Raw genomic sequence first — 15,099 nt, forward strand, 5'->3', positions numbered from 1 at the left:
ACTGTAACTGCTCACAGTTTAGGCAGTATAAGATATGCATTTCTGTGGGGCAGGGGAAGCGTGTCACCAAAGCAACCCACAGGAAAAAAAAACGAGATGCTAACGCGATTCATAGTAGGTGACGATCAAACAATGTACTGTTTCAATGCTTTCAGTAAATATTACGTATCTTGAGTATTTTTTACAAGTTTCTTAATATAGATATATATAGGCACGCGCAAGAGGCATTTTCACTTTCCTCTTCTAAAAATGTCACCGCCTGATAAGTCGTAACTTCTTCGACGAAGAAATATGCATATTTGAGCATGTATGAAGAGAGTCTCAATAAATGGATGCAGAACGGCTATACCTCGCGAATTTCTTTATTCCGGACCACAAATTTTTATCAAATCAAATAAAAATTATATTAAATTGTGATTGGTTTTTATTTCTTCGAAACTTCATGCAATCTACGTGCCTCAGTATGTGACATTCTTGTGACGCCAAAATTTGCGAATTACGTGCTTTATAGAAATAAGTTAGCTGAGCATTTCAAAATGAGCAGGCAATACAAGAAAAAACTTTATTAGGCCCATAAAACAACGCGGACTTAGATGATCTGTTTCGTCTGAGAAGTTTCAGAAAATAATCCGTTTCTTGAAATCCTGGAACATGATACAATATGAAACATGCGAGACACTGGTTTAGTGTAACATGTTCTGAAATATTCTAAGCAACACGTAAAAAAAATTTCACTCGTTAGCTCTGGAAGTGTTCGTCTTTCAGGAACATTTTACTTCTTTTATTAGATATTCCTACTTTAACGTACACATAATCAGACAAACGCACACAAAATCTTTCGTAAAGTAGGTAGTGACACGGCTGAACATTCGCCGATAGTGATGGCAGGGAAAAATAATGTGTTTAATGCGAGCGAATTTATCTGCCTGGTAAGATGCATGTTCAGTTGCAATGTACGAGTAGTGAGAACCAAGCGAGGGGTTTTAAATGAATTTTTTTCAGCTTTACACTATTAGTTTCCACTTCCTTAAACTTACATTGCTTTTTTATCGCCAGTAAAGACAGATTCAGTAGGTTGTAAATTGAGAAAATATTCAGCAAATTGAATTCGCTAGTAAAACAAAGCCCATAACGCCTTACCATAACTGCAATATGAATGTACTCATGCTTCGCTATCATGCTAAGCATCCCCTATCAAAAGTCCACTCTTTTTTATGTGGGAAATTTACGATATGCTTGTAAGACCTGTTATGGCAAAAACGTCTCAATGATCTGACAAGCCCATTGAAATTGTAATACATACGTTCATTGAGGAGAAATGAAATAAACTGGCAAAGACATCCAAAAAATAAGATCTATAGTGATCTCCTAACTTTTCTTGGCGCTACCGGCCGATGTAAATATACCGCGAAGGAACATGAGTGTCTTGCCAATCGACCACTTCTAATGTGAGGCAGTGGCAACACTAGCACGTCAAGTACATTTATTACCCTACGAGCGCATAACATAAGATCTTCGTGTCATTCAAACACAATATATGAATGCTGCTTTCTGCTTACCGCATTGAATTCCAAGTGATCAGATACACTTTCAATCATATAGCTTCATTCCTGTATATTCGACAAAGCTTTACCTCTTGAACATTGGAGAGAAAACCTGATCACAGAAACATTACTTAGTAATAACTAGTAATTGTTAACACCTAACGTTTCGAAACAAATATATGATTACCAGAGACGCGGTAGTAGAAGGATTTGGAAATTTAGACCACCTAGTTTTGTATAACGCGCGCCTCAAAGGCCTCAAGCATTTTCGCTTCCATTGAAAATGCGGCCGCGAAGCTCGGAATTCGATCCCACCAATGTGGCCAGGAGTTGGGCACCACATCCCCTGCAGCATCGTGTTGGGGCACTCCTAATCAGAGCGTCAGGAACAAGTACAACATACATTGCTGCAAGGCGACCACTATATGCACTATTACAATGAGCTAACGCAGTAATTTTATTCTTGTTTAGGAGAGCTTGCAGCTTATGTAGGAATGCGTAAGTTCCCATCGCTGTAGCCAGTACATTTTCAATTTATTCTATAAATGTGTTTACAAGAAGCACTGGCCGAGCAACAATTTATCACATTGTATATTTCCTGTACCACTTTTGCTGTTCTTTCGCTCAATAAAACATTACGCCCATTACTTATGTTGAAGTAAAACCGAGTAAAATTACTTTACTAGATACAGCTCCCGCTAACGTGCTAGCAGGCTTATATAATATAACAACCACAAATATATTACCAGTTTCAGTTATTAGAGAAAATATGTACAGTACTCACGCATTGAAGCGGGACAAGTTAGGGCTAAGTATTACACACGACTTCTGCTTCACCGTCTTCATTAGGGTCATATCAGCGTAAACTTTTCTCGAATGCATACATTATACGAGCGTTTGTTTTTGTCAGACCGAATTCGTCGCCACACAAAGTGGTTATTTCGAGCGATTTCGCATACCAGTCATTGCACTAAAATGTCATGTTTGAATGCGCCAGCACTCTACATATTACGTCTCTCTCTTCGAAGTGTTCTGAAAGCCGTTCAGAAAGACGTGATGACCTCACGCGTGCTCTGTAACGAGTCAATTTTTGTGCTCGGTCAGTTCTTTTCGATAATTTTGATGATCGGAAAATGAAAAAGAAAATTATTGAGCGGTTAGGCCTACAATGTCCTTTTGGACCAGTTTGCGGAAATCGCAAGTGGCATAGAGGTCTCACAATTTCATTGGTAGGATATTTCGAAAAGAATGCATGCTTTCTACACGCGCCGTCTACTAGTGAATTATATGTCCCGAGAGAAGGATCCCTTTGGCGTGTATTCCTGAAAAAACGATATTATTTCGAAAATATTCTCAAGTGCGTTTATTTTACACAGGGTTGTCGATGATCATTCCAACAAGGGATCAGCGCTATTAGAGCAACTTAGCGGCAAATTCTTTTGATTTTTATTGGCTGCCAAAGAAAGTTTCTGTTGATCGTTTTGTACCTATAGTGACGCCGCTTTTTGAGCATACACGTATCTTGGTTTCTCATCATCATCAGCACCACTATACGCCCACTGCAGCGCGAAGGCCTCTCCCATGATCTGCTGATCATGATTACGGTGCAAGTATCAATTTGTTCTGATTTATTTCTGCAGGTGTGAAGTATTGTTTGCTTCTCCGCCTGATTCGTACGCAGAAGTAAACAGGTGTTAAATTCAGCTAACAAACAAGTGTTCTAAAACCTGCCCGTCCAGTTCTTAACTTCGTAACAACTTTAAATATGAGAAAAATGCCGCGAATAATAATTTTCAATGAGATTATATCATCAAAACAACACCAAAGGCTCATGGTAATAATAGATTAATTAGGTGACGTAAATCCTAGGATACCTGGAAGTTGCCAGTCAGGGCTTGTATACCTTTTCAGCAGCCGAACAAAACAGGGGACCTTGAAGTGATGCTTTTGCCACTGCCATTGGCGCATCATGCGACTTTCATGACTGTCGTATGTCGTGCCCTCATTTAGCATGAGACATTCCTATTCACAGTGCGGTAAGCACAAATTGAAAACGTCTATTTTTTCCTCGTTGACCTCAATTTTACCTTCTGTTGTACGTGAGTGCGTAAATCGATTGTACATGTGTGTGCCTGGCAATCAATTAGTCAAATCAAATCAAATCAAAAGTACGCCCGCTCATTCTTTGTTAAGCTTTACAATCGTCATCGCGTGTTGAAGGCAGCGGAATTTTCCAACAGTGTTGCTTTGCTTGAAGCTGATACACTTGAGCCACGCCCGGAAACATTACGGCAGACACGCCTGCTCTTCAGCTAAGCAGTGACCTTTCAAAGAATAATTTGTGAACAAAGGCATTGCAGTATGTGACAAGCAGTGTCTGCTTTAAGACCCGTGCTATTTATAAGCCAGATTCGATGGGACCTTTCCATTTACCACACGCCAGCAAAATGGTGATGCGCCCAAGTCACGCACCGTGAAGGCGCCACGCATTTCCACGGCATCGCTCTCGCATAATTTGAGTGTTTTTTTCTTTGTGCTGGTGGCTTGTTACGTGCCTTTCTGGCGCAGAAAAACATCAACAAAAATGCTGAGTTATTTTTCGCTTCTGCTGATGTCTGTCACGTTCTTTTAACAAATGTCTGCTCTCTTTCTCGTTTGACCTTCGTTTTGAAGCAAGAGAGATGCACTCCAGCGCTTGTCCAGCTTTTTGAAGTGTAGAGAGGGCTTCATTGACGTTAATATTTTCGCAACGTTTCAAAACAAAAACGCGAATAATGCCCACACGCGTGAGAATTCACTTTATTTGACAGTTAATTGTTCCGCAAGTGGCGCATCCCGCAAGTGTGTTTGGCTTATAGAAATATTCGCACTTGATGTTCAACGTTTTCAAGGCGCATGTGCGTAGCAATTCTGCCATTTGATTGAAGTTACTGAAAATTGAAATTCTGAAAATTGGACGTCTCTTTCCATGCAGTGGGCTGTGTGTTTACGCAGTTATATTGCATAGGGTGCTAGTAGGAAAGCAAGTTAGTGCGGTGAGGTAAATAATAAGCAATCGTTACTGCCGTGCTGAGGAGTTGTGACAAGAATGTCCCCTTCGTTCATCCTAGACCACAATAAAATATTATTAATAAAGTATGAACGCTTCATATCCCTAAGCAAACAGCACACTGGCATTTCCACTCTTCATCACTGTGTTATCTTTATATGTGTTTAGGCCTAAACAAAACACCGCGAATGGCTTTAAGGTTAAGCCAAATGAAAATGCACGCTGATAGTCAATAAAACATGGTAATGTGTTAGCCATAGCAATGATAACAGAGTGGTGACAGTCACCTGAAGTAAATTACATAATTTAAGGTCACTTTTGCACCTTAAGGTGCGTAGCTCATTTCCATGCGCAAAATACTTTCGGCAACGCGTAGGGATTCAAGTTAGAGCTCGTACAACGAACGCATGCCAGGGCTACGTCGCTATCTGAGCGAGAAGTAACGACAATAATCTTTCAACTGTTCAGTCACATTAGGCGTGCCTTCCTACATAAATGCACACAATTTGTAAAATTGGCCACGTGAAGGATATTTGCGGCCGGCGTCTACCCGGCATCGTGAAATAGAACTGTGTCGTGCATTATAACTAAAACAGAGGTAGCGGCCATGCAGAAGCCTTCAAAGAGCTTGAATTGAGTAGGCTTGGTTAGACAGTTATCATATTTGTAATCAAATGAACGCACCTCTCATCAACCAAGCGGTTGCCTCTGCAAAGCATTGGGAAAAATTTATTATTTCGGCATCTGTACAGTGTGTAGAAAGACATCTGTAATGTACGCTGCACATGCATGCTAGGTGCTATGAGAAACTTTCATTATATTATGAATTAAAACGGGAGAAAAAATAAACACGTAGAAAACATAACCGCCTATTTTTTTCAATGGAAGGGCAGTAGTAAGAGTTGAATGCGGTTTGCGTCTAAAAGAGTAGCATTCACTCTGTTAAATCGAAGAGCTGGAGAACCATATGCTTCTTCAAATGATTGCCTCACAACAGTTGGGATGCCTGATTGCAAAGCGAAATAACACTTCTACCTTTGAAAAATGGGGGAATAGGAAAGAGGAAGTGTGCGCAGTACTTAGAGGGCTAACGTTGCATTACGTGAGTTAGAAACCGCAAATATCGAGTATTATCAGAGGTTAAGTGCATCTTATTCTATCACGTAATCAGGGGTAAATGTTTTCGACAGAAACACACTACTTAAAAGGCATTTCGTGAACTCAAGGTACGACTGTAGATCAACACATGCCAAGACGCAGAAAATTCGAGGTGACGTGTGAAGACGTGACGCGAACAGCAGACTTTTAAAGTTTACTCTTAACATCAAGTCCCGCAATTTCATTCTGTCAAAGAATGCAACGGTTAATAAAATGACGTAAAAGAAAATACACACACCTTGTCTCCACCAGGAGGTGGTTTCTGCAAATTAATAAAACGGGGTCATCATCATCATCATTATTATCATCATTATCAGCAGCAGCAGCAGCATCCTGACAACGCCCACTGCAGGGCAAACACCTATCCCATGATCCGCAAATAAACCCGGCGATGTGCTTTCTGCTGCCACGTTATACCTACGAACTTCTTAACCTCATCGGCCCACCTAATTTACTGCCTCCCATTCATGCGTTTGCCTTCTCTGGCAATACAGCTTGTTCCCCTAATGACCAGTGGTTATCCAGCCAGCACGCTACTTGCCCAGCTCATTTTCATGTCTTCTTTTTGATTTCAACTTAGGCCAACCTTAACCCTCGTTTGATCCCTGACCTACTCTGCTCTTTTCTTGTCCCTTAGGTTACACCTACCATTTTTTCTTGACATCGCTCGCTACGTCGTCCTCAATTTAGCAGAATCCTTTTTTTAGGCCTCCAGTTCTCTACTTCTTAGGTAAGCACCAGCAATATGTAACTGTTATATACCTTCTGAGGGTTATTGATAGATTACCGTTCATCATTTGAGGATGCTTACCGGATATGATCCACCCCATCCTTATTGTTCTAGTTATTTCATTCTCCGGACTGTCATTGTTCTGGTAAATAGTTTGTAGGCTTCTCGGCCTTTATTGCTTAATGTCCTTAACGTCTACTTTCCTATAAGTTAAGTTGATGTTGGCGTTCTTCCGAAACTCTGGTACCGTTCTCGTCAAGAGGCATCGTATATAAGGTGGACAGTTTTTCTAACACAGTTTCTGCACCAGCTTACTGCAGGTCCGTTGTTACCATATCCTCATCAGCATTTTTGTCTCTTTGCCTCTTGCCTTCCCCCACCCCCACCCCCAATGAGCCAAGGCCGCTGGTGAGTGAATAGGTGATTTGAGCTTACGTCTGATACTGGAAACACGGCTGTTCAACACGACACGGGTGTCCAAGAAGCGGGCGAACAACACGAGAAATGTGAGGTGCTTGCTTTCACAGCTCCGCGAGTGCGTTTTCTAATGTCACCTATCCGAGGTAGAATGGTCTATTGTCCTGTTTTATTCCTATTTTAACACGCTTACCATTGTTCGTCAATTTAGCCGAAGATTCAGGTATAACGAAGGCTTAAAGGTAAATGATAGCAGTGTAGATGGTTGTCATAGTTGTTTCGCGCTTTCATCAAGACATATTTTAAACACACACAAACACATACGCTTCCATACATTTCTAAATGCATTTCGATAGGCAAGCATCAATAGAAAACGTATTGGCGCATCAAGTCCACGTCGCAATTAACGTTTATTACAAGTTTCAGTTTAGTACCGGCCTTTATCGAGAATCGTCCTGTGAATATGCCTTGTTGAGTGAGGATGATTTCCTGCCAATACGTCGATGTGAGTTTGTGTTTTTCAACGTGTATTTCAAGCGCACGCGTCACTGATTGCGAAAAGTGTGTCGTATACGCATAATTCAATAAATGAAGGACAATGATCGTATGTGTGAATAATGTGCAGTGTACTAGGCGTTTTTTGTGCCGTTCTTGATCCTCTAAATGGTTAAGAAGGGATTGCACCTTTAAGGCAGTATGTTTTCTAGAAGATGGAAACAAGTTTTATTGAAAGGGGAAATCTTTTGAAGGATTGATAATGATGGATTTGTGGGGTTGAACGTCTCAAATCCACCAAATGATTATAAAAGATGTCGTAGTTGAGGGCTTCGGAAATTTCGACCACGTGGGGTTCTTTACAGTGCACCCAACTCTGACCACATGGGCCTACAGCATTTGCACCTGCATCGAAAGTGCAGCCGCCGCAGCCTAGATTTGATCCCGCGACCTGCGTATCAGCAGCCGAGTACCTTAGCCACTAGACCACCATGGCGGGGCTTTGGAGGATTGGTTTTGTCTTCTAGGTGGCAGCTATGAGTCTTTAAGGCCTGGCGGCATCCCCTGCTCGCTGAGGGAGTTGTAGTAGCACTTCAGAGCCGGAGGTCTGAGCAGTGCGGTCTCCCACTGCTCTCTGTGTACATGTATTTTAGCCAGTTGGTTCGAGGCAAGCCCATAATATATGAATCTGGTCCATCCTGTAATAAAAAATACACAATATCCCACCAAAAGAAACCGTGTGTAGAAGCGAAGCAGCGACCAATAATGCTTAGGCCGGCGGCGACGCTGACCCTGGCGCTCATTGCGGGCTTTGTGCAGGAGATAAACCTTGGCGGTGGGGGGAGGGGGAAGCAAAGCACGCAGTAATGGGCCGGCGTTTCTTACTGCAACTTGCCAATCGCTGCTAATGGGCAATGATAGACATAAAACCTCGATTGGACACAGATACCCGTCATCCGCAACGAGCGCGTCGTCGACTACTCGAAATCATTGCAAAAACTTGTTTTCACCAAAAAACTATGGCACAATAAATCACTTAAGGAGTAACTCTTCATTGTCGTCAGCTACTGCATGAAACGCAAAATTCGCACAAAGCTCGTTGCAAGTCTTTAGTGGGTGCCACGTCTCTCCGAAGAATGACGAAGGATAGCGTACTGAGTCCAGCCTTGTGCGCAAAAATTAAAGTTATATATGGCGTAGTGGGTACCCAGCAGGTGTGCTTCTACTATTTACCCAAAGAGAGTTTAAAAAGGCTCTGAAAGGCCGCTCTTCTAGCTTTCGCAGGACTTCGCTGCGCGTTCCAAGCAGGCCTGTAAACTTTTTTCAGTTAACGCGCGCAGCGAATTTTTTGGTTCATCAACACACACCACAAATCTCCCACTGCCACTACCTTAAAGGTCAAATTCCACTGCCTATATAGACAGGGTGGCCACTAAACGGTTGTGCAGCACAAGCAGTCGGTGTTTCAATCAAGAAACTCACTAACAGACGTGGCCTGTGTCAGAATTGCGTAGGAGAGGAGATGGTTGGGGAGATTACGCTCATGCGCAATGCTGTTGTAAATGCCGCCGGGAGGAATGCCTAGAGGAGATAGAAGGGGAGCAAGCGCAGCTTAGCCTGCGCTCCCTGCGTCGGTGTGTCGAGGCGAAAAAATGGGAGTGGATGCACATTCGTAGTAAGGATGGTCACGCCGCACACCGGATCGAGCTCCACCGTGAACTGCTTCGCATCTAAAAACCTTCACATCTCCGAGTACAGCGCCGGATAGCGGTGGTAGTGCGTGACTGAATTCGGGAAAATGCTTATCTGTAATAGACACCATGCCTCGCCTGCTGCTTCTTTAGCGAGGTGCGTGCCCGGGAAAATCGGGCCCTTCCAAGCTTGAAGTGTTTTCATCTCTTGAAAACCCGCCAAAGGGAACAGACCCCGAGCTTCACGTTGGGTCTTTTTGGCCTGCCCATTCTCGAGTAAATTCGTACACAACTTCGTTTCCAGGGAGGTAGGACAAAGCACGCGCCCTTTCGATATTGTTACGTGGTAATAACCATCGTATGTAAGATGCAGTATGGCTTGCGACTGACTTAGTGTCATTGCCACGTAACATTATAAGAAACTTGGTCATTGTGAAAATTAGCGCTTCCGACAAAATCTCTTCCTTAGCATTGCATTTTCGAGCATTTTAGGAGCCACTGATGTTGATATTGGCTTTATTGGTTTTCGAAATTGCCTTTCCTTCAGGCTAATCCTGGTGCTATAGGCATCGCCTACGCCACTTCTACCTTTCCAGTATGTACGTATGTTCCTGTGCGTAGTGCAGGGTAGCAAACTAAATGCGCCAATTTTTGGTTCACCTCCCTGTTTTCCCCTCATTTTATTCTCTCTCTCTCTTCTGTATGCATAGTGTACCTGGCCTTGGAATATTTTCTTGAATATTCGTTACTACAATCACCTTGTTTTGGTCATTCTCATGTTATGCTCCGTCTACATAGACTGCTTCCCGAGCGTTGCTGGATCGCTTATATATTGCCTTTAACTTTTCAATGGTTATACCTTGGCAATGATTTGGATTCATACTTAAAAGTATTGCAGGCACTAAGACATGTGGTGTCCTTCTCGTGGAATGTCTTTTTCGCCCCATGTTGTACGCCATACGTGGCCCCGATGGTGCCCAAAATACGTCTTCCCGTAAGGCTTTGCGTCAACTGTTCATATAGTGGCACCATGTGGGTCTTCCTCAGTTCTGCGAGTGTGTTCGTGGTCATTGTACCTAGAATTCTACACTCAGAGTACTTATTAGCAGACCTTTTTTATGACTTTGATCAATCACCAATGGAAGGCCCCTACGTAGCTGAGTGACTTTTGCGCGGATAACTGAAAACATTAGGCATTAAGATCAAGCTTCCATAAATTTTTATTACCTCGAACGATCATGTCACAAGACAAGTGCTTGGCGTACCCTTCAAACTTCAATTCTAAACTACAAAAACATTTATACCAGCTAGATAATACAGCGAAGTAGGAAATTGAGATATTTTTAAACAAATGTTTTTGACACCATATGAATGAAAGTGCTGAAAGGTATGACTCGGACAGAATATGAAATGTTCGTGATATATCGGTATGGAAAAAAACAATAATCTGTTCGTGCCTCGAAATATTTCGGTTATTCCAAGCTAGAGTGAATTAGCAATCAACCTGCCCAGTTAGCTTCATGCGCCCACTAACAGAACAAGGTGAAAAGTGATGCTCACTGTTTGTATGGTGTCCTGGAAATAAATCAAAGGAATAAATTATAAATACCCTAAGCAGTAACGGTATGAGATCATAATAAAAACACCTTGTGAATATTTCTTTCTATATCCCTCATATTGCAGAAAACGTTTTCATGACTTTTACCCGTGCCACACGGGCAGAGAAAATGGCATTTACCTCCTAATGGCTTCAGATTAAAGGTCATTCGCGCGGTGCCACACGGATGAACAAAATGACATTCGCCCAAATGACATTCGTCACCTAATTCCATCGCCAGAACTCATTCGACTGAGAAATGAGTACTCTCGACGGCACACCTGATGAAGTAATTGTATAAAACGACGTTTGATTCGACTGGTAGGAAACTTATTGCGTATTTTATTTGCAATAATCACTCAAACAACTGTTTAAAATTTCTCTTCGACTGGTAGGCGCTGTAAAATAAATGAGCCAGGCGCCATTTTTTTTTTACGCTGTGGATCTGACTAGCTTTGGCTTAAGTTGCTACACGGTCGGTTGCAACGTCTTGAAACAAAATAACGAACGAAATCGAACGGCTGCGTTATATGCTAATTTATACTTTTACATATTATCGGATGTGCACGAAGCTTGTAAACGCTTCTTTATTTTTTTATTGCTACTCACCCGATCCTCACGAGAAAGGTGCTGCGATCGACATCATCAAGTTAAATGTCATTCGCTTTGGACGTGTAGCAGCGCCACCGAAAAAAATGTCAATCGGAAACTGAATGCCTTCGCTACCAAATGTCATTTTCTAGGCCCGTGTGGCACGGGTATTAGGTTGTCGTTTAGTATTAGAGCATATTTATAACATATTCTTAAGAGAGTATGCCGCCAACATGAGTTAACATTCATTAGCAGATGGGTCACTGCTCGTGATAAGAGAGTCAAACACAGTGTAGCTGCCGCAGGTTTGATAGAATCTCTTGCTCGGTAATCACTTATTTCACACTTCAGTTTTAGTATAGCTTTATGCCTTATGAAATATATTTAAAGTATATCAGTAGAATATTTGGTCCGATGTGCAGCTTGGAAAACTCTTGCTGTGGGCTGACCGAAGGAAACAGCTCGAAGGTAGCCCGGTATATTTATTCAAGATGTTTCACATTTGCAATCTCATAGTTAAGCTGAACGCCTTATTCTATCGTGTTAGACTCGACCGTGAATGACCTGCTACTTCGTATTGAGTTGATGCAACCTAAAACAAAACACGGGACACGTAAGCGACCTAAAGAAACACTTACTGTTTGTTTGAAGTACCTAAAGTTTTGTTGTTTCATATAGGAAATTGAAAATGAAAAAAATAGAACAGTGAAAATTTCGCGAGAACCCGTGTTTTCTAGAAATTAATTTGTTGCGAAGCATTGTCCGAGTAGATACTTCAGTCGCTTTTATTTTCGAAGTGGGCCAAGTCCACGAAGCAAGAAAGACAGAAGGCGAAACTCGGGGTAAGTGCCTGCGGGAGTGTGCGCCGTCATAATGTCAGCCCGGGAGAGGAGGTTGAATGGATGGATGTATCCGGCTGTGCCTTTTAGATCAGGAAGTGGCTCACGCCACATAGCCACAAAGTTAAGTACTGTCTCTGTGTGTTTGAGGATTGAATTTCACTCGCGCCTTGATTGTAACCACCAATCAGTTAGCCTCCTTCTAGTTATTTCTACCCGTATAAAGTATATGTTGCCTTCACTGTCCCTAAACCCCAATGTTTTGAAAAATTCGGGGCCATTATTATCGACAATAGGGTGGAGCCCTTTACAGAACAATATCAAATATTCTGCCATTCGCTCCTTTTCTTCACACGCACTACATACCATGCCTGTGCCTTCGTATTTTGCTCGGTACGTCTTGGTCCGCAATACTCCCGTTCTAGCCTCGAAGAGCAGCGAACTACCCCGAGATTTATCGTTGAAAGATTTATCGTTTCCTTTGAAATTTCCTACCCCTAGATTTATCGTTGAGAGATTTATTGTTTCCTTTGAAATTTCCTACCCCGAGATTTATCGTTGAGAGATTTATTGTTTCCTTTGAAATTTCCTGCTTAACAGTTCGGTAGGTCTCCGGTGATGATTTCGTAAGCGTTCTCATCTTCCACATGTCCCTCTCTGTTTCTTTCGTTTTCTTCCTAAACGATGTTTCCTTTTGGCTTGGTATTCTGCTGTTGGTTTAAATACTTGCTTGACGGTTTTCGAGTAAAGACATTCTTCATGTACAAGTAACTGAAAACATTCCTAGCCCCCTTTAGGCTCCTCTCCCATTTTTCTCAATCGTTCCTTAAATTCTAACTTGCTGCTTGCTTCCCTGCACTAAAACAATGTTCATGGCTTGTCTTCCTGTACCCCCTCATTTGGGGTATTCCCGTGTGCTCCCAAAGCAAGTCTGCCTATGCCACGTCGTTTAATTTCTAATCTTCTTTGAACTTCTGATTTCACGCACAAGACCGCAATGCCGAACGTCAAACGCGGCACCATGACACCTTTCCAAATTCCTCTCACAACCTAATACCTATTGTGGTTCCACAGTGCCCTATTTTTCATTACAGCTGCCTTCCTGATGCCCATAGTCATTATGGATCTTTCGTGCTCCCTTAGGTACTAAGCCCCGTATTCTATTCTTACGCCCAATCATTTGTATTTATTCACTATTTCTTGCATGATTTCCTGTATCTTATGGTCACTGCCTTTGTTATGATTAAAAATCATGATTACCGGTTATATTCCCCTGAACTTCAAATTTGACCTATCTTTCTCTTTACCACTGATGTCTATCAATCCCTCAGATCTTCCGTGTCCTGGTTATACGCAGTTTGGTTATACGCAGTTTGCTTATTGGCAGTCATGGTTATATGCTGTTTTCGCAGGTCACTCTGGGCAGCCATAATTTTCTCCATATGTTACTCAACCTCACAATGTGTACACTCTGCGTCAGTGTCCTCTTCATTCGCGTCTGCACTTAGGCCCAGTTTCAAGTCCACCCCGCATCCTGTACATTTACAGCCTTTTTAACGAAGTCTTTTTGCCACCAACTGTCCTTATGAATTGTCCCACTTGATAATCACAAAACACGGCATACGACAAACCCTGCCCTACAAAAAAAAGAAAGTCTAAGCTATACTACGAAAATTCGCGTGTTCAGTGTACGTGCACTTCCCCCACGGGAGGCAAGAGGAAAAAACAAAAACAAACAAACACACACAAACTAGTATATACTTGGTAACTGACCCCCGAAAAAGCCATACAATGTAATATATGCTACAAATATTTTAACTGCTGCCTTAACAATTATAAAGGCAAGTTCAGAGTAAGCAAAACCACTTATCTGCGCAGTTGATCGGGAGCGCTCAAAAAACACACATATCCACCGTTCCAGTCCGAACTGAACTTTTTGAACTGAACTTTTCGAACGTGCACGCAGCGATACTTGCGTCGACGCACAGAACTATTCGTTTTCCGCCGCGGGTGGAGAACGCGCGCGCCCACGGTCTCCGATGGCACCCGAGTGTCGTCTGCTACATCTACTTCTCGCCGGCTATACTATGCTACTGGATGCAGCTAAGAAAGTTATTCACCGGCTCAGTTTGCCAAAACGAAATGAAGCTAAGAAAACGTCTTAGTGCCAGCATTTTAAATTATATATGTTGGATCAGATGCTCTGCGGGCAACATAAGAAATGAAGTGGTCGAATGGGAAAAAAGAAAATACCGACGATGTGCAATAGTAGCTAGGCTCGTGTCTAAAGTCCTTCATTGTGTAGCTTGAGGATAGATTTCGCACATTCTTTGATATAACATTGTATAGAACTACTGCGCGCGAAAGAAAGACAGACATTGATGAAGCACGTTTGAGCATCCTGCAATTGATTTGAACAGAAGAGCGGAGACTGCCACGAGCTGCGAATCAATTCTGCGTAAAAAAAAATTGACCTTTCAACGCTTCGTCAGACCAACAACAGTATCGAGAATGGGCAACGCTATATTAAGAGGATATAGACAATGGAAGGGAAGTGACTGCATCCAGGAAAATTATTTCCACAGCGGAACGGTCGGCAGGTGCGAAACTACGCTAAGTTTAAATTTACAGACATCCCGGATCAGCAGAAGATCTAGTGTCTCGCTGAAGTGGCGCCTTAAGTTTTTGAGTAGAGGTTTTACATACTCGTGCCCAGAAATGAAGCCGAGAACTGGCCGGAATATTGCTGAAATTCCCAATAAAAAACAGAGGAAAACGAGCGAAGGTAGAGGATACTCTTCAAAATTCAGAAATCTTCCGCGAATATTTTACCGACCTCCAGACTCCCAGGCAAGCTACATGGAGAAAAACAGCGTAGTTCTCAGGTTTATGCGTTTGGTTGTTGTAGCTTGGAATGAACGATTGCTTTTCTGGAAGTTCCAACATAGAATAAAATTCGGAAGAAAGCAGATTCATGACAAAAATGTT

The 15,099-nt window shown here is 42.3% G+C and overlaps 1 protein-coding gene and 1 long non-coding RNA gene across 3 annotated transcripts in view; both read right to left on the reverse strand.

Moving 5' to 3' along the window:
• The window catches only part of LOC142804125 (uncharacterized), a 283,131-nt gene that overhangs the window by 12,651 nt on the left and 255,381 nt on the right, over positions 1-15,099 (reverse strand). The gene's annotated exons all lie outside the window — the stretch shown is intronic.
• Positions 569-10,720, reverse strand: LOC142804126 (uncharacterized). Its single transcript, XR_012894468.1, has 4 exons — positions 10,645-10,720; positions 5,990-6,013; positions 5,278-5,301; positions 569-644 (listed from the first exon to the last, which is right to left on the reverse strand). It is a non-coding gene; the product is annotated as an uncharacterized LOC142804126 (long non-coding RNA).

Source organism: Rhipicephalus microplus, chromosome 3, assembly GCF_043290135.1.
Source record: "Rhipicephalus microplus isolate Deutch F79 chromosome 3, USDA_Rmic, whole genome shotgun sequence".
NCBI classification, from domain to species: Eukaryota; Metazoa; Arthropoda; class Arachnida; order Ixodida; family Ixodidae; genus Rhipicephalus; species Rhipicephalus microplus.